This window comes from Vombatus ursinus, unplaced genomic scaffold (genome assembly GCF_900497805.2).
Source record: "Vombatus ursinus unplaced genomic scaffold, bare-nosed wombat genome assembly UNPS02005236.1, whole genome shotgun sequence".
NCBI classification, from domain to species: Eukaryota; Metazoa; Chordata; class Mammalia; order Diprotodontia; family Vombatidae; genus Vombatus; species Vombatus ursinus.
In genome coordinates, this window is record NW_020945014.1 from 6415136 (window position 1) to 6439395 (window position 24260).

At 40.6% G+C, this 24260-nt stretch overlaps 1 protein-coding gene and 1 pseudogene across 1 annotated transcript in view; one reads left to right on the top strand and one right to left on the bottom strand.

The window, feature by feature from the left end:
* Window positions 1-24260, top strand: part of KCNK9 (potassium two pore domain channel subfamily K member 9) — a 188832-nt gene that overhangs the window by 38147 nt on the left and 126425 nt on the right. The window lies entirely within an intron of this gene.
* On the bottom strand, window positions 14943-15929 carry LOC114030345 (annotated as a pseudogene).

A 24260-nucleotide genomic window follows, 5' to 3' on the forward strand; every position in this document is an offset into this window, starting at 1 on the left:
TCTGTTACACTGGTATTGAACTGACTACTGGGCCTTTTGAAGGGTTAACCCCAATCAATCAATCAGCCAGGAAGCATTTTTTAAGTGCTTAGCTCCCTTCTCTCCTTTTAGTGCCTATAGTTCCCAGATGAGCAGAGTTTTCATACTACCCATCCTTCTATCTCTCTACTCAGCACCAGTCTTTCTGCAAAGTTCTGATATTATCATGTTCCTTAACCCTTTCCCCTCTTGAGCTACTGGTCAATTCTCTCTAGACCATTTTTTAGATGACTGGGGCTGATCTCATAGACCATTTTGTCCTAGGGTGTTAATAGCTAATACTAGCTGAATTCTCCAAGTATCTTCTAGGTATCAACTCTTCACATTTGCCATCATAATCATTCATATGTGTGTATGTATACACATATATATGTGTATGTATATAGGTATAAGTGTGTGTATAAAGAGAGAGAGAGAGAGAGAGAGAGAGAGAGAGAGAGAGAGAGAGAGAATTCCTTCACTCAAAAATCTTGAGTGCTCCCAGGTGCCCCTGGAAGAGAGGTCAGACTTCTCTGCCTGTCATTCAAGGCCCTTCAAAAGCTGGAAACAGCCCACTTTTCTAGCCTGAGTTCATACTACTTCCCTCTATGCACTCTGCATACCCAGTATATTGGACTATTCTTTGTATCCAAAAAGTGCACAGAGCTCTCTTGCCTCATGTCTTTGATCAAATTGTTCCCAGGATCATACTGGGAGGCAGCCTTGTACAGTGGAAGATTCACTGACCTAGGAACCAGAAGATTTGGGTTCTACACTTAGCTCTCCCTTCTCTGAAACTCAGTTCCCTCCTTTGCAAATATGAGCATTGTATCAGATAATCTCTAAGATCCCTTTCAGCAGAAATTCTGTGTTCAGAGGTCCCTTCTAGATCTAACATTCTTACAAGATCAGGTCACTACAATGCACAATATTATGCTCTAAGTAGACTAGAGAATTTCAAAACAAGGTCTATGTAGGGTCCTGAGTGGGATCAGAAAAGGTTTCCTGGAGTAGGTGGCCTTTGATTTGAACTTTAAAGGGTGAAGTACATGAGGGGGAATAGTTAACAATAATAGCTAACTTTTATATATTAAGGTTTGCAAAGCATTATATGCATTTTATTCTCACAATAACCTTGTGAGGTAGGGGCTATTATTCCCCACCTCCCATTTTATAGATGAGGAAACTGAGGCAGAGAGAGGTTAAAGTGACTTAGTACCACACAGGTAGTGTCTGAGTCAGTACTGAACTTAGGTCATTGTGACTCCAAGTATGGCACTCTAGCCATCATGCCACCTGCCTAAATTTCATAGGATTTAGATCTGGAAACAATATTAAAAATTATTCATTTTATTTTACATGTGAGTAAAGTGAGAATTGAAGAAATTAGGTGACTTGCTCAGTTCCTTGGATAACCTCCACCGACTGGTATTACAACAGAGGTGATCCAGACCCTGGTGGGATCTACTTAAATGTGTTAAAGAATTTCATGTTTTTTCAGTTAAATTCACTTTGATTAAGCTCCTACTATGCACAGAAAAGTTTGAGATATGGAAAGGTCTGAAGATCTGGTAGGGTGTGTAGAAGGAAGATACAACATTCACACTAGACACAATCTCTACCATCAGGGCATTTACAGTCTAGATGTGACTTGTATACAGAATAAACATAACATAAAGCAGGGTGTGAACAAACATAAAAGTGGTATAGGATGCTATGAGATCATAGCTACAGAGGCGACATGGAAGGCTTTGTGTAGGAGGTGGCAAAGAGAGGGGCCTTGAATCATGGTTAGAATTTCAGCTGGCAGAATTGAGGCGCAATTGTATTGCAGGCTCAGGGAATGCTTTGAGTGAGGCATGGAGATGTTTCCAGCTCTGTGCTAGGCGCATTTTGGGAATACAAAAAAAAGACTCAGTATTTGTGTCTATGAAGATTATGATATGGTTGGGAAGAAAAGCTATTCACACATGAAATAAAGCATGAGGCACCAATACAAGAGATATCACTAAGTTTCAAAGAGGGAGAGACTGCTTTGGATCATGGTGGTTCAGGGAAGGCATTCTGGAAGAGATGCAACTTGAGTTGGGCCGTGAAGGATGGCCTGGGTCATCATGTAGAATCTTTATTCTTACTCCCTTTTATATTGGCCCCTCATTTCCACTCCTAACACTTCTCTTTGCCTTCAGTCTCTCCCCATTCCAGTACATCTTTCATGCAGCTGCCAAAATAATCTTCCTAATGCACAGGTCTGATCACGTCATTCCCCTATTCAAAAATCTGATTGCCTACTAGATCAAAAGAAGGGGGAGTGTGCATTCTAGGTTCTCTTAGTCTGGTAGTATTCTGTTCTAGTGAGACCACATCTGGAATCCTGAAGACTGTGCTCAGGTCTGGGTACATATTTTAGGAAACCAGAGCCTGTGCAAAGGAGAGTGTCTGGAATGGGAGGGGGACTGATGACCATTTCCTATAATGATCATTGGAAGGAACTGGGATATTCAGCTTGCAAAAGAGAAGATTGTCGTGTGGCAGAGGGGTCTACTTGGCTCCAAAAGAAAGAACTAGGAGCTTTGGGTGGAAGTTGCAGGCTGTAAGAAACCCTTTTTAATAATTAGAGCTTCCTATTAATTAGGCTACTTTGGGAGGGAAAGAGGGAGTTTCTTTTCACTAGATATCTTTGAGGAGAAGGTGGATGACTACTTATGTATATTGTAGAAAGGATTCTCATTGAGGTAGGAGTCTGAAGGTGATCTGGTCCAGTTCTGAGATTTTACAATGCTTAGTGACAAAACAGAAACTTTTCAACCTGGAATTTCGGGCACTCATTAATCTGGCTCCAACTTATTTCATCTTCCAGTTTTATTTTATACTACTTTCCATCACACTAGTCTGTGCTTCTGCCTATCCAGATTCCCAGTCTTGTCCTTCCCTGTCCTAACATCAAGCTTTTGTGACATTCAATCTCCATGCTTGGGACTAACTTCCCTCATGTCTTTACTTATTGGCATCTCCTTCAAATATGATCTCTTCCTTGAAGCCTCCTGATTATTCCACATAAAAGTGGTCCATCCTTAGTCAGTCAACTAGAATTTATTAAGTGCCTACTCTGTGATAGGAATACTGCTAAGGCAAATGGCAATCCTCATTCTCAAATATCACAGAATTTAATGGGGGAGACAACACGGAAACACCTATACACAAACAAGATTATCTATCTATCTATCCTATCTATGTATGTTGCGGGGAATCTCAAAGGGAAGGCTCTAGGATTAGCGAGCATTATGAGAGGGTCTTACAGAAGGTAGGGTTTTAGCTCAGACTTGAAGGAAAGCAGGGAAGCCGAGAGGCAAGAGATGGGGATAGTGTCCTAGGCATGGGGGACAGGTAGTGAAAATGCTCAGAGTCTAGAGATGGAGTGTCATGTGAAAGGAAAGGTAAAGCAGCCAGTGTCACTTTACTGCAAGTATGTATTGGGTATGTGTATGGGGGGGAAATAAGGTGTAAGAAGACTGGATAGGTAAGAAGGGACTGAGTTATGAAAGGCTGTGAAAGTCAAATGGTTGGTGTGGTCACATAAGTAAGAAGAAAACCAGGAGAGTGGCATCACAAAACTTTGAGAGAAGAGAGCATCAAGGAGAAGGTGTGTGCTTAATAAGGTTCTTTCTTCTATTACAGTTATCTATGCCAATGCTCCATGCCTTGTCTCTCTAATGGAGTGTAAGTTCCTTGAGGGCAAGACAATATCATTTTTCATCTTTGTATCTCCCCTAGTACTGAGCACAGTTAGTAGAGCATATCTAGTCAATGTTTGTTAAATTATATTGTTTTTTGAAGGTGGAATGGTAGTAGATGGGGGAAGAACTGGAGAAAAAAATATAACCTCTGCCTAAGCCATACAGAAGACTGGAGCCATGGGAATGTCCTCCCAATTTACTATTTCTAACCATTCCCAGCCACTGTGATACCATTTAGCCTAAGTTAGAAGGTGTCAAACTCCCATTCTATTGGCTGGATGGACTTGGGAAGATCCTCATTGCCAGTGGTGTTAAGTTCAAATAGAAAAAGGAATCACTAAACTGTACATAAGGATTCCTATAGGCTACACATTGACTTCAAAAACCACATATTAACATTATCTTCATTCTACTGTATTTTTATTTATTTTGTTAAATATTTCCTACATTTTAATCTAGAGTTCAGGCTGCACTCAGAAAGTGTTTCTGGCCATAGCATGTTTGACACCTCTGTTCATAGCTGTGCTTTAACCATTGTGGCATAGAAGTCAGAGCACATGGAATATTGGGAATCTGGAGACCTAGACTTGGGTTCTAACTCTGTCTCTAGCACTGACTTTCTATGCTACCTTGGGTACACCACTACCTTTATCTAAGATTCAGTCTTAGCATCTGTAAAATGAGTACACATTGGACTAGTTGATCTTTAAGGGCCCATCCAGATCTAACAGTCCTACATTTTATATTCTAAAGCATCCTTCAGTTCTGATATTCTATGAATTCCTGATTCCTGATTCTATGAGCCATGGAAAAACCTTCTTGGTCTAAATCAGTACTCATGAATGACCAAGGAATATGAAGGTAGGTAGGTATAAATGAAGTACCTGTTCTATCCTCCACAAATTGGATTTGAAGACCTGAGTCTATTTCTATAGGCCATTTCTTAGTCTATAGCCTAATGATGAGATATTACACTTAGGAAGTGCTTAGAACACTTTTATACCTGTGATTCAATTTTATCTTTCCAACAGCCTTTTGTGGTTGAGGCAGAGCTCAGTGCAATCTTTTTTTTTTTTTTGACCGAATGGACTTGGGAAGATTCTCATTGCCAGTGCTGTTAAACTCAGATAGAAAAAAGGAACCACTAGATTGTATATAAGGATTCCTTCATTGACTTCAAAAACCACATAACGAGGGACCATCACACGCTCTGGTTTCTGTGGTTTTCATAGTCTTCATCTGCCAACTGAGGTTGTTGGGGTAGATGACCTATGTGGTCTCTTCTACTGACTGCATTCTGTGATCTATGTTCCACCATTCTGCGTTATAAGGTATGTCCCAATTCTCTGTTCTATTTTGACATTCTATATTCTAAGGCTTCTTCAGACTATAACATTTTATGTTCTACTGTAGTATTCTACGCTCTAAGGTCTCTTCCTATGCTAACATTCCATTCTAAGTGCCCTTTCAACTTTCAACATTTTATGTTCTAAGGGCCATTTTAGTGCTGGTGCTCTAAGATTTTTTAGAAATTTTGACTTATGTTAGTTTGGCATAACCAGTTTGTCAGATCTTAGACCAAGGACATAAACTAGGAGGAACATGCATGAATGACTGGCACTTTTGCCAATGGGGGAAAATTGGTGTCATTAGGAGTTAGTCCATGAATAGACACCTAGGGGCTCATTTTGATGTTTGGGAAATAATGGGTATTATTCAGAACAGCTTCTCTTTTTTCATTGTTGAAAAAATGGTTGCAATTTGGATTTTCATTATTGCTAAAGTTCTATTTTTTAATTTATTTTGGCTGAGGCCCTGGAACCTTGCAGAGGTAATTTTCTTCTTAGAAAATACACCCACATACTCTCACTTACTGAAAAGGTTTTTCTTTCTTTCTGTTGAACAGCTCTGTTAATATAACGGCTTCATTGGAATGGGAATTGCAATTTGCTCATTGTAGTGCATAGGAGTATTTTGAAGACTTGGGTTGTAATTTGCCAGAAATGGAGTTCCACCACATTGGCATTTTCTGTGTGTGGCTATTGCTGGATTTAGGTCAAGAAGAAACATGGCATTTTGTGTGTATTCAAGGTAGCAATCAGAGAGTTAGAGAATATTAGAGTTTTAAGTGACATCAGACTTCAGAATATTAGATCTAGAAATAACATTAGAACATAGAATGTTAGACTTGGAAGGGGCTTCCCCAGAGTTACAGAGCACTAGAACCAAATTCTGTCCTCTTTGAGCAGGGACTTTTTCTTTAAATTTACCTCTTTGCCCTATACTATTCCTGAACCCCATTAAGACTTGGATCCTTTCTCTTCTCTTTTCAAGGATGAAAGCCCTGATCTGAGATACTAATTAATGCTAAACTCCATGAGGTATCTTTATTCCCCAGTGCATAGGACAGTGGTTTGCATATGGACACAATATTTATTGATTGTTCAAATTTAGAGATCACTCATATCGGGTTTTCTAAGGTAATTTATTTGTTCAAAGGCAACCTGACTTCAATTTACCTGTAAGTCATTTATACCATTTTTATCTGCATATAGTATATTAATTCACTGCTGATGATGACAATTTGTTGACAGTGATTGTATTGGAATTTGCAAGAAAGGGAAATTCCATCACATCATTTGCTATTTGTGTGAACTTTAACTTGTTATTTTGGGTACAAAATAACGATAGTAAGATCAAAGATTGTTAGAGCTGGAAGATATCTAGAAGAAGAATAAGATGTGAAATAGTCATTCTGTGAAATCAAGAACCATGACCTAGGGATGACGAAAGATGTTGACCTTCCCTGAAATTGAGGCAGTGTGGCATAATAGAAAGAGCATTGGCACTTGTGTCAGAGCATCTGTGTTTAAATCCCACTCTGATGATTACTTATCTGTGTGACCAGGGACAAATCAAACGACCTCTCTGGGCCTTGGTCTGCTCAATTATAAAATGAGACATTTGGACGAGATATCTTCTGAGATCCTTTCCAGCCTAAATCTAGGATCCTATGATCACCCACTATGTGCAGGCACATGTAGGGATGCAGAAAAGTGCTTATGTAGTTTGTTGTAAGCTCTTTGAAGATGTAGCCTGAGATCCACTCACATGAAAAGATACCTAGCAGTACAAGATGGCAAGTACCATATGAATGGCACAGGTTGTGAAGAGTAGGTGAATGCACAAAAAGGAAGAATGTCGTAGGTGGGGGGGAGGATATTAACAGGGAAAGCAAAGATCCAATATGGAGGACATAATCACAGGAAATGGGGACTCTCCCCCTGGCTGTGATATTGGGCATTCGAGCGTGGAGATGAAGCTCAGAGGAGAGGCTGGAGCTAGATTGGGTTGAGTCTAGAGAATGTCAAGCTGAGTGATTTGGATGCTCTTTCCTAGGCTGGGGGGTGTCATGGAAGATTTTTGAGTAGTGGAGTTGAGTGTACAGAACCGAACACAATACTCTGGATGTGGTCCGAATAATGCAGAAGGCAACAGAATGATCACCTATAGGAACTGGAATGTTTGTCCTCTTCCTGAACAGTGGGACTTTGCAACAGAGACACCTGTCACTGAGCACTAGTTAGTAGCCAATCAGAAACATATGGACCCCAAACAGGGTAGTTGATGGATTTATTCAAGAACAAAATTGAATTGAAGTAAACATTTTGGTCATCTTACCAACTGCTGATCTGCTGTTTGCCTCCCCCCTCTTTTTCTTAAACAAAAAAGGGTAGAACCATAGAATGAGGGTGCTGCAAGGAATTTTTGAATCTAAATTGTTAGAGCAGGAAGGAGCTGGAAGGCAGCTATATTATAATGGAGAGAGTACTGGGTTTGGAGCCAAAATATTAGCTAAGTGACCTTGAGAAAGTCACTTTCCTCCCTGGGTCTCAGTTTCCTCATCTATAAAATCAGTCAGTTGTATTTATCTCTAAGGCGCCTTCCAGTTTTATATACCTTAATCTTAGAACATAGAATATTGGAACTAGAAGAGACCTTAAACCTCAAATAATAGTACTACTACTACTACTAGTGATTGTAGTAGTAGTAATAGTAGTAGTAGTAGTAATGATATTTAAGTAGTATTTAAGTAGTGCTTTAAGGTTTGCAAAGCACTTTACAAATATTAGCTCACAAAATCCTTGGGAGGCAGAAACTATTATCATCTCCATTGTACAAATGAAGAAACTGACTTTCCTAGGGTCACAGCTAGTAAGTGCCAGATTTGAACTCAGTACTTCCTCCCTCCAGGCCTAGCATTCTATCCATTGAACCCCCTAGCTGCCCTCCTTTTATAGATGAGGACATTGAGACCTGGCAAAGTGATGTATCTTGTCTAAGTTAGCAGCAGAAATGTTTTTTTTTCTTTCTTTTTTTTTTTTTTTTTAGCAGACCCAGGTTTCCTGATCCCAGGTCTAAGCCTTTTCTATTATTCTCTTCTGCTATCTAGCTGGCATTTACTGTAAAAAACCTCCCCCCACCTTTTTTTTTTTTGTTTCTAGAGCTCCTCTGATCCACGACCCATTCACATCTGAAACCTTCACACAAATTCAGAGAAAGTTCCACTGAGGGAGCCTCAGGCATTCTGTGTTTTTATGGTTTCCTATAGCTCTGCTACTTCAAATCACATTAGCCTGAGACAGTGAGGTCTTGTTTTCCCCCTTGACTCATGCACAAGGAGTCCTGATGTTGGTGTCCAGCTGTGTTAGGGATAAAATGGGACCATCAGGATGTTTGGTTTAACCTCTCTGCCCGGGGGTGATGCTGGGCACATACCAGCCTGACCTCAGTCTACCTGGATTGCCCAACTGTCCTGTCTCCACTAGGTACTACTTCCTAGATTCTCAGAGAAAGAGTGAGGGAGGGGGAATGGTGGCAGCAGGGAGAACTGAAGAATTTGCATTGCTATGTTGGTGGTTCACTTCTTTAAGAAACTCATTTTATATGGAAATAGGTTTTGCATGATTGCACATGTATAATCTATATCAACTTGCTTATCGTTTTAGGCGGGGGGGAGGAGAGGGAGAGAGAGAATTTGGAATTCAAAATTCAAAAAAGTGAATGTTAAAAATTGTTTTTACATGCAATCAGGGAAAAAATAAAATATTATTAAAAACATTTTATGAAAATTTTATGAAAGCTTACATTTCCACATTGGTTAACTGAGTCATAGATTCATAGTATGTTAAAACTGCAAGGGACAGAATCCCAGAATCTCAGAATGAGAAGGAGTTTTACAGGTCATTGAGTAGGAATGCCTACCTGAGTAGGAATCGCATTTACACACTCTGAAAAGTTACCATTTGTTATTGTTGTTCTCGAAGAGGGCCAGTGACATCAGGAGGGTGATGTCTCGACTTGCAAGTGAATTGGATTTAAGTGAGGCAGAGCTGCGTAAAGTCATCAGCCTCATTCTCTCCTCCAGTGTTATTGGGGTCCACTGGCAAGATATAGATCAGGACGACTGGAGACGGTACCAGATGCAGTGGGAAATGTTGGCCTTTTTCTTTGTCTCTCTCTCTCTCTTTTTTTTTTTTTTTTTTTGCTTTTTGCTGGGCAATCAGGGTTAAGTGACTTGTCCAGGGTCACACAACTAGCAAGTATTGTGTGTCTGAGACTGGATTTGAACTCAGGTGCTCCTGACTTCAAGGCCAGAACACCCACTGCACCACCTAGCTGCCCCTGGCCTTTTTAAGCGAAGGTTATTTCCCAGGTCCCAGTTTGTCTGAGGCAATACCCATTCAGTGATTAAGGGCTAGGTAAAAATTGAGGCAGAAGATGGCCCAGTTTGCCTTCACAAACGAGTCAGTCTGGGAGGGGAAAATCCCTCAGAGTTTCTGGCCCAAGTTGTCATTCAATCTTTGCTGGAAGACCTCCAGTGTTGGTGAACTTCTCATCTCCCAAGGCTGACCATTTCTCTTTTGGGAAAGCTCTCAGGAAGTTTTTCCTTGCTTCGACCCTAAAACTGTACCTCTGCTGCTTCCATCCGTTGGTCATTGTTCTGCCTTTGGGGGCTAAGCAGAGTTACGTCTGATCCCTCTTCCATGTGACAGGGAGCTTGTGACTATTGCTGTCTACAAGCACTGAAAGGATCACGTCTTTTCTTCTTTTGGCTAAGCATGCTAGTTCCTTCAACCGTTCTTCATTTGACAAGGCCTCCGGCTCTCTTGCCATTCTGGTTGCCTTTCTCTGGATGTGCTCTAGTTCGTCAAAGTTCTTTCTAAAATGTAGGTCTCAGAGCTAAGCACAACACTTTAGGGATCATCTACTCTAACCCCCTTGTTTTCTTTTCTTTCTTGCTTTTTTTTTTCATTGGGGTCTGTGGCCTACAGATCCTTAGAGTCTTGTCCAAGGTCAAACATGTACTTCATGCCAGGAGCAGGGAGTGGAAATAGTCAGGCTTGACTTTTTCTCTGACGGTCTTGACATTTATTAAACTGAACTCATCACTGTCCCCTCAAAACCTGTCTTTTCTCCCAACTTTCCTTTTTCTGCTGATGGCATCATCATCCTAGTCACCTAGGTTGGAAGCCTCAGAGTCATTTTTGACTAACCGGATGTGAGAAATGAGGGGGAGGGAAGAATTTCCTTTCTACATCACCACATTTAAGTTCCGCCAGGATTCTGAAAGGTAGAACTAGGTACAGTGGGTAGATCATCTGGGGACCCTGATGCTACCTCAATTCAAGAAAGAATCTTCTTTAAAAACAAACCAAACAGAGCTGTCCTGCAAAGGAATAGCATGCTTTGCAAGGTAAATAATTAGCTCCTTCTCACTGGAGATACTGAAGCAGAAGCTTCCTAAGCCCTTGTCAGTCATGCTATAGAAGTAGTTTATTCATCTGAAAGAAATTTGGACTGGATCAGAGGTATCAAACACTCAGGGGCGTATACTGGTTACACTCTCAAACATAGCCCATACTAGATTAAAATGTAATTGGAAAATATTTAATGAAATAAATAAAAATACAATAAGACATCTTGTGTCATTTCAGTTGCGTCCGACTCTTTGTGCCCCTATTCGGGGTTTTCTTGGCAAAAATACTGGAGTGGTTTGCCATTTCCTTCTCCAGCTCATTTACAGATGAGGAAACTGAGGCAAACAGGGTGAAATGACTTGCCCAGGGTCACATAGCTAGTAAGTGTCTGAAGCTGGATCTGAACTCAGATCTTTGGACTCCAGGCCCAGCACTCTATTCACTGTGCCACCCAGCTACCCACAATAAAACATAGATAACATTATATTTTAAAAACCAAAACATCATGCAGTCCACAGAGATGCTTATATACAGAATAGTATTAGTCATTTCTCATTTGAGTTTGATGACACTGGCCTAAGTCACTTCTAGGCTTAGAATTCTATTATTGTAGATTTCATTTAATTGTAAGCTCCATCGCATATCAAGTTTTTATTTATCTATTAGAAAAGTGGAACATCTGCTAGAGTGGGAAGAACTTTAGACTGTCTGAAGATCTGAGTTTTAGTGTGTGTGACCCTGGTGATTCGCTTTATCTTTCTCATTCTCATTTTCCTCAACTCTATGTAACAAAGGCTACTGGAAGGCCAGGTATGTTAGATTTCACACTATCTTCAGGGCTCTCCAGTACTCTAAAGGGAACTTAGGATGTCTCGGCTTTCTGCCAGTGGCTCTAGCACTCACTAATGGTGTTCTCCCAAAGTGTAGAGCAGTCCCCTACACTCCAGTTCCATTAGCTGTGAACAATCTGGTTAGCTTTTAGATAGAAATGTTTACTTTAGAAGGTATAATCACAAATAAATAAACTCACTCCCCCAGCGTATGGGAGGCATAATCCTCTCCATCCCATGCACTGCCTCAGTCTCTGGAGAAGGGAAGAGGATGAGGGTCATAGCTTAGCTTAATTCCTACTCTATTCCAAATCTGATTCTGCCTTGGGCTCACATCCTAGGCAGCCTGTCCTCTCAGGGCTTCCATGCCAGGATGGCTGGCTGCAACTATCCCACCTGCAATCTTGTCTCCAACGTCACGTTGTCTCCAACTTCTGGTCTGTGGGGACCACCTCTGACACTTAAAACTGAGGACAGACAACACAACCCAGAATCAAACACCCCCAGGCCTATTTCTTGGTGTTGGGTAAATGGACAGAGGCAATAAAAGTCTGAGTGCAGCAGAAAAAGAATGAGTGACTCGGTCTTACCAATTTTAAAGATACAGGCGTTCAATCAAACTAGGCTACTCTCAGGGCAGGGGATGCAGAAGGATCCATGTTAGCCAAACGGGGCAGTCTCAAAAGGTTTCTCAAGAGTGTTTCCAAGTTAGGAGAACCGAGCCTGCCTAGAGAATCCTGAGTTACATATAAAATGGAGATAATAATTGCCTACCTTACAGAATTAAAACATTAAAATTCTTTTTTCATTAAAACCCAGAATTTCATTGATAGGTGGAGATCTTAGTGAGGAAATATTGCTTCAAGGCAGCTTTCTAAGACAATAACATGTAGATAGTTGCTATCTGCATTGCTAGGGAATTTAATTTGCCCAGTTTATTGTAGCCAGTTTACGTCCAATCTGGACCTGAACTCAGGTCTTGCTGATTCTGAGTCTAGCCTTCTAGCCATTATGCCTCTCAAAAGGATTATGATGAGGATAAAATGAAATAATAATAAAAACTGACATTTAAATAGAGTTTCATGATTAACAAAACCTTTTACACAAAATCACTTAGGTGATCACTTACTTGATGAGAAATTCTTAGAACTGAAGCTCTTTAGATCTGGAAGTGACTTTAGATCCCAGAATATTTGATATTGAAGGGAGCCTCAATCATCTAATTCAGCCCTATTTTTCCATAGATGGGAGAACCAAGGCTCAAAGAGGTTAGTAAATGACTTGCCTAGGGTCACACACATTGATTTAATAGCAGAATTGGGACTAGAACCCAAGTGCCCTGACTGTCAGTCCAGGGCTTTTTCTAGTGTTCCTAAAGAGGGACAGCATGAAAAATAAAGCTCTAACTGCCAATCAAACTTCAATTAGAAATGGAGTGGAGGGGTAACCTGGAATATCATCAAGTCAGTGGGAAAATCAAATTCTTTTTGGAAGTGGTTTGAGACAGAGCTGTAATGCATAGAGGCATCCGGGCAGTGCCCCTCAGTTCTGGGTGCTGAGCTAAAAGCACACATTCCCTGCTAACTCCCCAGGCTGCTTCCACGGTAAAGATTTCATAGCCCTGAAAGCCTTTGCTTGCATAACTGCTGTCCTATTAGTCCACGTAAAGTGATACCTTAAAGCTAATAGGCATTATGTAAAAACAGAAGTAGTGCAGACCTCCAACATTTCTGAACCCAGACTTCCTGCTCCCCAGTGTGGCTCACAATTCTCTCCTGTGTATGTGGTAGCTTTTCCTTCCGTGCTTTGATTTCATGGAATTATAAGATCGTCGAATCTCAATGTCAGAAAGGACCATTCAGATAATTTAGTCCTGGGGAATGTCTGCTTCTGCTCTCTTGGAAGAATTCTCACAGGACCTACAACCACAGGTCTTGCTTCTTAGGGAGAATTTCTGACCCTTTTACCTTTCTCACAGGCCCTGAAACTCTCTAGGGAGGACCCTGAATGCCATACCTATTCAGGAATAGTCCTAGGCCATATTTCTTCCCCATTACCAGGGTTGTAGCCATTATTTTCTCTTCATGCATGATTGCAAGTAAAACTATGATTAGAGAGTCCTTCCTTCCACCTCAGCTTTCTCATTGACAGATTGTAGAAAGGGATTCATTGGAAAAGAATAGGTTTGGGTCCATGACCTGATATAATAAAAACAAGCACAGGATTAGGAGACTGACATTCTAGTCCCAGGTTTGCCATGATCATTATGCAACCTTGCTTAAATTACTCCCACTTTCTGGACCAGTTTTATTTAGCCATAAAAATGAAGATGTTGCATTTGTGATTTCTAAGACCTTTCTAGCTCTGATACAGCTAGCCTTGGAGTTGTGGAACAACAGAATCATAAACCCTCAGTTGGAAGGGATCTCATCTAGTCCAACGCTATTGGAGCAAGAATCTTTCTTAAAATATACTGGACAAATGGTCATCCAACCTCAGTTTAAAAATCTCCAAATTACTAAAACTTTAACCACCTCTTAAAGCAGTCTGTTCTACCTTTATGGGCCTCTGTATCAACAGTGTTCACTCCTATTGCATTTTTAGTTCAATAAAATCCCCAGATCTTTTGTAAGATTGATAACTCTCTAGTCATGCCTGCTCCAGCCCACCATCTTATATTTGTGAAATTGATTTTTTGAGCCCAAGAGTAATATTTTCATTTATCTTTATTATATTTCATCTTATTAGATTCAAACTTCCAGCTTGTCAGGTTTTTTTTCGACTCTGTCCGGTAGTATGTAACTATGCATTTGAGCTTTGTGTCATCGACAAATATGACAAGCGTATCATTTATAACTTTATCCAAACCACTGATAAAAAATGTGAAACAGCGTAAAGCAATAGGCTGATCCTTGGTACATGCTACTAGAAATGTCTTTCAATGTTGACATTGAACCATCAATGACAATCCTTTGTTTGACTTTTCAACCAGTTCTGAATCTACCTAATCATACTACCATCTGAATACATCTTTCCATTTTATCCACAGCATAACATGAGAGACATTGTTAAATGCTTTTCCAAGATTTAGGTAAACTATATCTATAATATTGTTCTGATTTACCAGTTTGACGATCCTTTCAAAAAAATAATCAAGTTAGTCTGGCCTACCCTGTTTTTAATGAAGCCATGCTGGTTCTTTGAAATCACTGCTTCCTTTCTTTAAAAAGTATATTGCTAGCTTTTGTTTTTCATATCACCTTTGTTTCTTTCTCCCCCACCCCCTCTCTGTCCCCCTTGTTAAATAATTATTTATTGGAAGAAGTAGACTGAGGAGGGACCACTAGATACCACAGAGCAACAATACTGTTCATTCATTCAGGAGTGATGAGAGAGGTCAGCACAAAGCTTTGGGATTTCAGTCTCTCCCTAGCCTAGACTGTAAGGGGTGGCCTGGAGGGTTAGGACATACCCAGGTGGAAGGCCTTGACTTGGGAGTGGTAAGAGACAAAGAGTGGCTAGCTGGCTGTGGCTCCTGACTTTCCACTTGGGGTATACTTGCCTTGAGCAGTTTGCCTGGAGCAGCTGTAGTCCTTTTAATATATTCCTCCTGGAAAGCTTTGACATTTTCTCTTTTTTCCACCCGAGGTCCTGAGGGCAGATGCCTACAGAGCTTGGCCGTTAGAAAAAGTTAGGCCCATGGCTTATGAAAGGGGCAAGTGTTGATGGCATTGAGGTTGATGGAGGCATGCTCTTCACTCTGGCCCCCAGAAGTATCAGGAAGGTGACACCAGTGACTGCAGGGGGCACAGTCTGGCAAAGGATAGTTACAGTTGCCATTGGGATAGTCTTCTGTGAATACTTGTGGGTATGGGCATGGCCAGCAGTGACCATTTTAGGTTTCAGCAAGGTCCCTTCCAGATAGATATGGTAGTCACGCAGACCTTTGTAGAGAGCAGCTTGGTCCTTCTTGGTGACATGCCCACAATGCTTCAGATCATGTGCTCTATCAGGGAGGATCTTTAACTGTACAATGGGGACAGTGCAATTCTGCTGGCAAATTCTGGAATATCAGGCCAGCACATTGCCATTCTCTGGGATAGTAAGTGGGAAAGGCATATTATCCACAATCTGCAGTGCCCAATACTACTTGGCAAAGTCAGTCCTATCCTTGTTCTACTGGGCACAGGGCTCAGCTAACTCATCCAGACCTTGGATGGTTGTCTTACCATTGGATCTCTGTCAGGGCCCCTGTGCCTTTGTCTACCTTGATGCCTACAACACCACCTTTGGCCTTGATGACCTTGAAGAATGGGTGATCATTCTGGAAGAGTACCTCATGGAAAAGGATTACACCTCCAATATAGGTGTCTACTCAGTCATCTGCTGTGACATCTGCTTCCTCTATAGAGGCACCCATTCTCCTCTCTGTTCTCAGTTCCAATGGACAATGAAATGCTTTGAAATGCTGCTGGTGGATTCATCTGCTGCCAGGATTCCTTTGCCTGGAGCAACAATTGGTGAGCAATGCCAAATGGTTCTGTCTTTTACTCTGATGTTAATACTGGGTATTGGTGAGGCATCTTTTCTTTGGCTGTGATCATAGTAGCAGAAAGAGAGACACAACAGGGGCAGTAGTGGACTGTGGTACTTAGTGGTGAGTGGACAAGATGGAACCAAACTGCTTATAATCAGGACCTGAACTTCCATCCTTTATTTTGCAATAGACTCTTTCTCACCCCAGAGCCATCCCTTAAAACAAAGAATAAAAAAAGAAATGGGGGGGGGGAAGTTGACCAACTGCCTATTATTCTGATATTTTAAGCTATGGTCCAGAAATCCAAGTTCCATTCTTAGGTTTCATTTTCTCAAATAACGGTTTACTTCCCAAGTCTACCTAAAGCTGTTCCCTTTGTTGGTGCAGTGATGAACAAGGTACTTGTGCCCATAGGTTCTTAAGTTTCCTGCCCACAACTTCATAATTCTTAGTAATACTCTCTGTATTCCTTCAGACAGGGAAGGGAACAAATATTTATTAAATGGCTACTATGTGCCAGGCCCTGGGTGGAGCACTTCATCAATATTATCTCAGAACTGATTAGAATCCTTTATGTTCATGAGAACCATCGGAAGTAGGTATCCCTAAATAGTTCCAGTGATTCTTGATAAGTTCTCTGTCACCTCTTAATTGCATCCTTGTTTTGGGAAATTATCTCAGAGATTTTCTTATCCAACCTGCCCTATGTTGAGAATCTCCTAAAAATTGTTTCTGACTGATGGCCGTATTTTGAGATGCTGAATCTTTCATCCAGTATGTTCCCTTTCCCTCCTGACTTTGTGTCAGTCTTCAGCTGTTTGAATGGTGTGTCACATGGAAGAGAGATTGATTGGTTCTGCTCGGTCCAAGAGGTCAGAACTGGGGATTCTACTTCTAACCTCACTGGGAGGAAGTCATGTGGGAAAAGGAGCAGGATGTGGGCTACAGAAGAAGGAAAAGAAATTGTGAACGGTTTGGCAATTGTGAAAGATGCTAGAGGCTGAATTTAGAAAAGGGAAATTTGGGAGGGCTTGGGAAGTTGAAGGAAGAGAAGGAAAAGGAAAAGGTCTAGAGTAGAAGGAGAAGGATTCAAGAATAAGGATTAGGGTAAGACTACAGGAGATGGGAGAACAAGGAACACTGGATGGAAGTTGAACAGAGGTAGATTTAGCCTTAAAAATAGTAAAAATATCCTAATAAATTAGAGTTCCCTAAAGTGGAATGGATTGTCTTGGAAGGTTGTTATTTTAGTCATTTTTCAGCCATGTCTGATTATTTCTGACCCATATGGGCTTTTCTTGGCAAAGATACTGGAGTGGTTTGCTATTTCCTTCTCTAGATCACTTTACAGATGAGGAAACTGAGGCAAACAGGGTTAAGTGACCCACCCAGGATCATAGTTATTAAGTGTCTGAGGCCGTATTTGAACTCAGGGAGATGAATCTTCTTGACTCCAGGCCTGGAACTCTATTCATTGTGCCACTTTGCTGCCCTGTCTTGGGAGGCAGGACCCTTCAAATGAAGGCTGGGTTACCATTTTACTACAGAGGGGATTCCTGTATATCTAGGAATTCAAGTAGATGGTCCCTTCAAACTTGAGATTTGACTGTTCTGTGGCAAGTATTCCATCTATGTGTTTATCCAAGTCAATGATAAAATATGGAATTAAATAAGGCCAAAGATAGATCTATTCCACTAGGGAACTCTCTCCAGGTTTATGCTGATTCATTAATAATTACTAGAGGACAGATGACCAATTTGGGTTCTACAGGACAGATAATCATAGAATCATAGATCTAGGTCTGGGTAAGATTTTCAAGGCTATCCAGTACAACTCCCTAATTTTAAAGATGAGTAAACTAAAGCTCAGAGAAGTTAAATGATTTGCCTAAAATCATGGGTCAGAGGTGGGATTTAAAGCCTGGTTCTCTAATTTCAGAGCTAGTGCTTTTCTGCTGAAAGTCCCAGAACAAGTGGAGGGGAACTCTGTAAATATAGTTGACCTGATTTTTTGTCAAAAATTTAACAAATCTCTCAAGTTATTATGATGGTCAATATATGCTTGATCATTTATTTATGGTCCTTGAGACTAAGTCTTCTGACTCCAGAGTTAATACTTTTTCTATTGTTCCATTTTGAGTGTGGTCATTCTACCAGTTTGGAAAATTCCCGTGTATTCATCCTGTGTAGGTCTCTCCATCTTATCCATGAAGGCTAGCATAATTTCCTTGTCAAATACTTTGGTGAAATTTCACATGTACTATATCAAGGGCATTCTACTTATCTATGTATCCCATGGAATTTTTCCTATTTGTCTTGGAGAAATGCTTGTTGATTGATTGTTCCAAGAACCTAAAAGAAATGAGGTTAGTCTGGCATGATCTGTTCATGATGACATCATGTTGCTTCTTAGTGATCACTGCTTCCTTGAGTTCAAATATCTGAAGCTCTATAATCTGGAAGAGGGATTAGACTTTTTATAGATCACTCCAAAGGGCAATATTAGAACCTGTTGGGGAAGGAACTTTACTTAGTTCAAGGAAGAACTTTTTTCCCCCTTGATGTCTCTTTTTTCATAGTATTTTATTTTCCCTCCAATTATATGTAAAGACAATTTTTAACATTCACTTAAAATTTTTTTGAGTTCCAAATTTTCTTCCTTCTTCCCTTACCTCCCCCATCCCTAAGACTGTAAGCAATTAGATATAAATCATATATGTGTGATCATTTAAAATGTATTTCCATATTAGTCATAGTGTGAAAGAAAGAACAGAATGAAAGAAAAAATAAAATGAAAAACAGTATGCTTTGATCTGCATTCAAACTCCACCAGTTCTTCCTCTGGATATATATAGCGTTTTTCATCATGAATCCTTTCAAATTGTCTTAGATCATTTTATTGCTGAGACTAACTAAGTCATTTACAGTTAATCATTGTGCAATGTTGCTATTACTATGTACAGTGTTCTGGTTTTGCTCACTTCACTTTGCATCAGTTCATTTAAGTCTTTCCAGGTTTTTTTTTTTTTTTTAGTCATCCTGCTCATCATTTCTTATAGCAAAATAGTAATCCAGCACAATCATCTCCCACAACTTGTTCATCCATTCTCCAATTAAGGGGCATCCCCTCAATTTCCAACTCATTGCCACCACAAAAAGAGCTGTTATAAATATTTTTGTACAAATTTTTGTACAACCCCCCCTTTAAAAATCTCTTTGGGATATAGACCTAATGCTATTGCTGGATCCAATGGTATGCACAAAAGGAAGAACTTTCTAGCAGTCAGATTAATTTCACAACAGAATGGGCTGCCTAGTTAGGGTGTGTCTCATCACTGAAGTGTTCAAGGAAAGTTTGGGTGGCTTCTTTCTCAGAGCTATCTTGCACAAAGAGGCACATTGGACTTGATGCTCTTTGAGGTCTTTTTCATCTCTGAGAATTAATGATGCTGTGATCTGATCATTTCCTTCCTTGGTTGACATTGGTAAATGCTTAAAAGGGCATCATTAGGGCACCCAAAACAAGGGTTATTTTGGGGTGTTTCTTTAGCACATGAGCTGCCCAGTCCCTGAAACATGTCTTCACACTTCATTTCTCCTTTGGCAGGCTGTAGGCAACAGGGCCATTGCCATAGGAATTGTGTGTTTTGAGATTATTTTGAGAAGCAGTTTGTATTATCAAGTTTTTTGTTTTTTTGTTTCGTTTTTCTCTAAACTTCATCCATTTGATGGTTGCTTTTCCTCTAATAGCTTGCATGGGATATATATTGACTGGAGTGACTTAGGTACAGAATCTTATTTCCAACTGCTGGGGGTAGGGGGTAATTATATGAAATAATAATAATGATGTTGTCTTTAAGATGATTTCCGTAAGTCTACAGAAGATGAGTTTACATTGCAATACTCTTAGTTATTGTCTCCTCCCACTTTTGCAAAAGTTTATAAAATATTAAACATAAATGAATAATAGCAGGATAGTGACTTGCCTTTGGATCATTTCTTTCTGAATGCCCTTACATAAGACAAGAAGGATGAGATCACAACAACAAAAGCAATAGTAGCAAATATTTTATTCATAACAACCTAAGGAGGTCAGGAGTAGAAGTCATCCCCATTTTACAAATAAGAAAATTAAGGAAGATTAAGAGATGTTAAATGTCTTCACTAGAGCTGGTTATGGGATGAGACCAGTTGGTAAAGTAGCTTTCTTTTTTTCTTTTTCTTTTTGGTGAGGCAGTTAGGGTGAAGTGACTTGCCCAGGGTCACATAGCTAGTAAGTGTCAAATGTCTAAGGCCAGATTTGAACTCAGGTCCCTCCTGACTCACCTAGCTGCCCCCAGTAGCTTTCTTTATAGGGGAATCAACTGCTTCTCATCAAGGTTGGATACTCTCTTTTTAGCTCCACTGGCATGAATCAGTGTGTCATGAAAAGAACCCTGGATTGGGGTCAGTAGCCTTGAATTCTAGTCTCAGCTCTGTACCTCCTGGCTATGTGACTCCTCTTGATCATGATTTTCTCGCCTGTAGAAGTGAAATAATAATAATTCAACTAGGGGCAGTGGAAATGAAAAGAGCAAGTATGAGAAGTTTTTCAAAGGAATAATTAGGATTTTGTGACTGAATAGATATGGGAAGTGAATAAGAAAGAAGAGTCGAGATTATGTTAACACATCAAATCTGAGCAATGTGAAAATGGCAAGGTCATTGAAAGAAGTAAAAAGGGAAAGGAAGATGCAATAGGTGATTAGTAAAATGCATAATGAATTGGATTTGTAGATGAGGTGAGTTGACAAGAAATGTGACAAGGTCACTTTTGGACATGAGTTAGAGGTGTCTGTTGGAAAGGTTGTATGGAATCAGTGGAAACAGGCAAATGCAGTGATAGTTTGAGTTTCCATTTTCTCGTCTCTTGACTGCTCATATGGCTTGGACGAGATAGAAGTCAACTACCTCTTTTTTTTCAGCAAGATATAAGACCACCTCCTTACTAACTGCGCTGCCTCTATGCACTCTAACCACCTCTCCCCCACCCCCCATCTGCCCTACTGAGGTAACCTAAGGGCTCCTAGATTTTGTAGGCCACTTTGTCTGGGAATCCTTAGGACTTCTTGGTTTTCCCATCCTTATAGCTGAAATGCGTTCTCTTCCCCAGTTAGAGTATAAATAAGAGCAGGGACTGTCTCTCTCTCTTTTTTTTTTTCTATTTGTTTCCTCAGTGTTTAGTAAAGTGCTGGGCATATCATAAGTGCTTATTGTGTTTTTCACTCATTTTAACAGTTTATGTTATTCCAACATTTTATTTTAGGAGGTACCTTTTCTTCTCTAGTTTCCATCTATCTTATACTATCTAACAACAATCCCAGCTCTTTTGTCCCTTATCTTTTCTAACACGGGCAATTATAACAGCTTTCTTACTGGGCTCCCTGGCTCTCCTCTCTCCCTTTTCTAATTAGTTGTCATCCATGTAATCTCTATCTCTATTTGTCTCTGTTTCTCTAATCTTCAGTGGCACCCTGAATAAGTGGATACTCATGATCATAATATTAAAGGCCCTTAATACCTTGATTCTTACTTTTCTGATCATAATACCTATGATTCTCATTCATTTTCTCTATGTTTTAACCAAATGGGATTATAATTTGGCTTCATCCTTTTATCTTGCCTTCTGTTCCTTTGCCCAAGTAATTGCCAATGTCTGGAACGGACCCATCCCCCATTTTCATCTGTTCCGCTCTTCCTTCGAAGCTCAGCTTGGGAACCACTTTCTTCATGAAGTCCTCCCTCCCATCATCTGTCCCTCTTCAAATTTCCTATAGCACTATGTCTGTACTTCCCCTGTGCACTTGTGTGTACAGATGACTACGATGTAAAGCAAATTGTGATGTCTTCCCTTGTATTATATTGTAAGCTCCCTGAAAGGAGGGCTTACATCATATAGATTTTTGCATTCCCAGCAGTGTGAACACATAGTAAGCACTTAATAAATGTTAGATGAATTGAATTGAATGGGACAGAACTGATTTCAAGGAGTTTCCAGGGTATGCAGAGCAAGGGTGGTACTGTAAAAATCACAGATTAGGTAAAAGTTGGTTTGGGGAGCATGGCCTTTATCACAGCTGTCTAGTCCCACCGCACCAGCTTAATTATTATTATACCTGTAAGAGAGGGTGCCCTAATGAGTTTCAGAAAAAGTGAAAAGTCTGGAGGAGCTAAAGCACAGAGACTTTGAAATATAAATGGAAGGCCACCGAGCAAGAGTTCCAAGTTTGAATAGCTTAATTGCATATGAAGAGGCCAGACAGACAATGGACTTTCCTTCAGGGCACAGACTGCGTTCATACCTTTGCTCCTAGCCTGCATCTACCTAAAATCCCCACTATAGTGTTGGAGGTGGAACTGATTAAATTGGAACTGAGGACCCCTAGGCAGGGGTTCATAACCTTTTTTATATTATGGTTCCCTTCAGCAGTCTGTTGAAGCTTATGGACCCCTTCTTAGAATATTTTTAAAATTCATAAATGAAGAAAATGATAAATTTCTTTTACACATTAGTAGAAATAAAGATATGCTTTTTTCCCCTCTTCTACATGTGTGCCACTGTGAATTTTATCCATAGGGGTGGGTGGACCTGAGGTTAAGAACATCTGCTGTAAGGCAAGGTAGAGTGTCTTACTGAAGGATAAGGGCTTTGTGCTGTAGGGAGGATTGTTTAATAGGAAAAGCTGGACTCTCAGCCATCCGGCACCTGGAAATGACAAACAACCTCAGTGCCATGGTTCTGAGAGAGTCAAAGGCTTCTGCTGATCCTAAGCAAGGGGTTGTTGCTATAACTGAAAGAGCATTGTAGCACTCCCCATGAAAAGATCACTGTAACACTCCAACTGAAGAGGGTGCAGTAACATCCAGCTAAACCAGTGGGTGAAGGTGGAAAAGATGGCAGCTGCTTATTGAATAGCGAGCCTAGGGAGTACAGAGGATTGGCTCATCTAGCAGAGATACTACACTATGAGAGGAGCCCAATGGCTGCACAGCCTGCCTGGCCCAGCCAGGAAGTAGCTCGCCATCACTAGAGTGGCTTGTCCAGCTGAATCCAGCAATCACTGGTCAACAGTAGCAGGGCCTGCCTGGCACCATCAGACAGCTGCTTAGCCCAGTTAAGAGCCTAAACAGCCACCAAGGCATCTGCTTCACACACCCTAGAATCATATTAACCTATTCTTCCAACATGTCATTCCTCTGAGTGACCCAGGCCAACAGAGTTGTGGAGCAACTTATCCATCAACCCTCTGGAGGGAGAAAAGACATAGATGCTTTGCAGTTGTGAGTTACTTGGGCCACATGTATTTCCTATGTGTGCGCCTCATTACCTCTGTACTCTAAGTTGGTGTCCATTCTTCCTCCTACTCCAATGGACTCTGTGTATATTTGCAGAAGAGTACACTTCTGGTATTGGGGCGAAATGCTTTCTAACTATTATTTGTTGTAGTTCAGTGATTTTTCAGTCACATCTAATTCTTCATGACTTCATTTGGGGTTTTCTTGGCAAAGATAGTTTTGCCATTTCCTTCTTCAACTCAGGATGAGGAAACCAGCAAACAGGGTTAAATGCCTTGCCCAGGTTTGAGATGAGTTTTCCTGACTCTAGGCCTGGTGCTTTATCCACTGTGCCACCTCACTAACAATCCACCAATAGACTCAGTTCTTTAGCAAAGAAATTCACCCAAATAACATAGATTTAACTATTATCACTGTTATTTTACTTGAGTTAATTCCTTTGCTAAAGAACTGGATCTACTGATGGATTGCTAAAGGGAAACACAATGGTGGGGGCTCTGACATTGTGTTAGGAAGCTAGCCACTCACGCTTTTATCCACAGAACCCTGAAAATGATGGTGATCACCCCTCTGGGGATCCATATTGTTATTGACAGTGCAGGTTGGGTAAATGAACCTAGACAGCAGTGTTACATATCCATTCTGCAGATGGGGAAATTGGGACACAGAGGGTTTTACATGACAAGCCCAAGGTTTATCCCTGTATATGCTACCTGCTGCCCTCACACCAACCCCTGACTTCTCAAGATCTTCCATTGTGAGGCCCCAAACTCTTCCATGACTCTGTCATTGTGTTTTCCTCTATAATAACACAAAACTTTAGCCTACTGAAAATGCAGGTCTTCTTGAGTGGCAGTTTGGTGTAGAGGAAGGAGTGAATGCTTAACCTGCAGTCCAGAGACTCAGCTTTGCTTTGCCACTATTAAGTCCTGGTCCTCAGTTGCCTCATCTGTAAAACAAAAGGGTTGGGCTAGTTGATCTCTAAGGTGTCTTCTTGCTTGAAGGACCTGTGACTCCATGATGAAAATTTCAGGGACCAGAG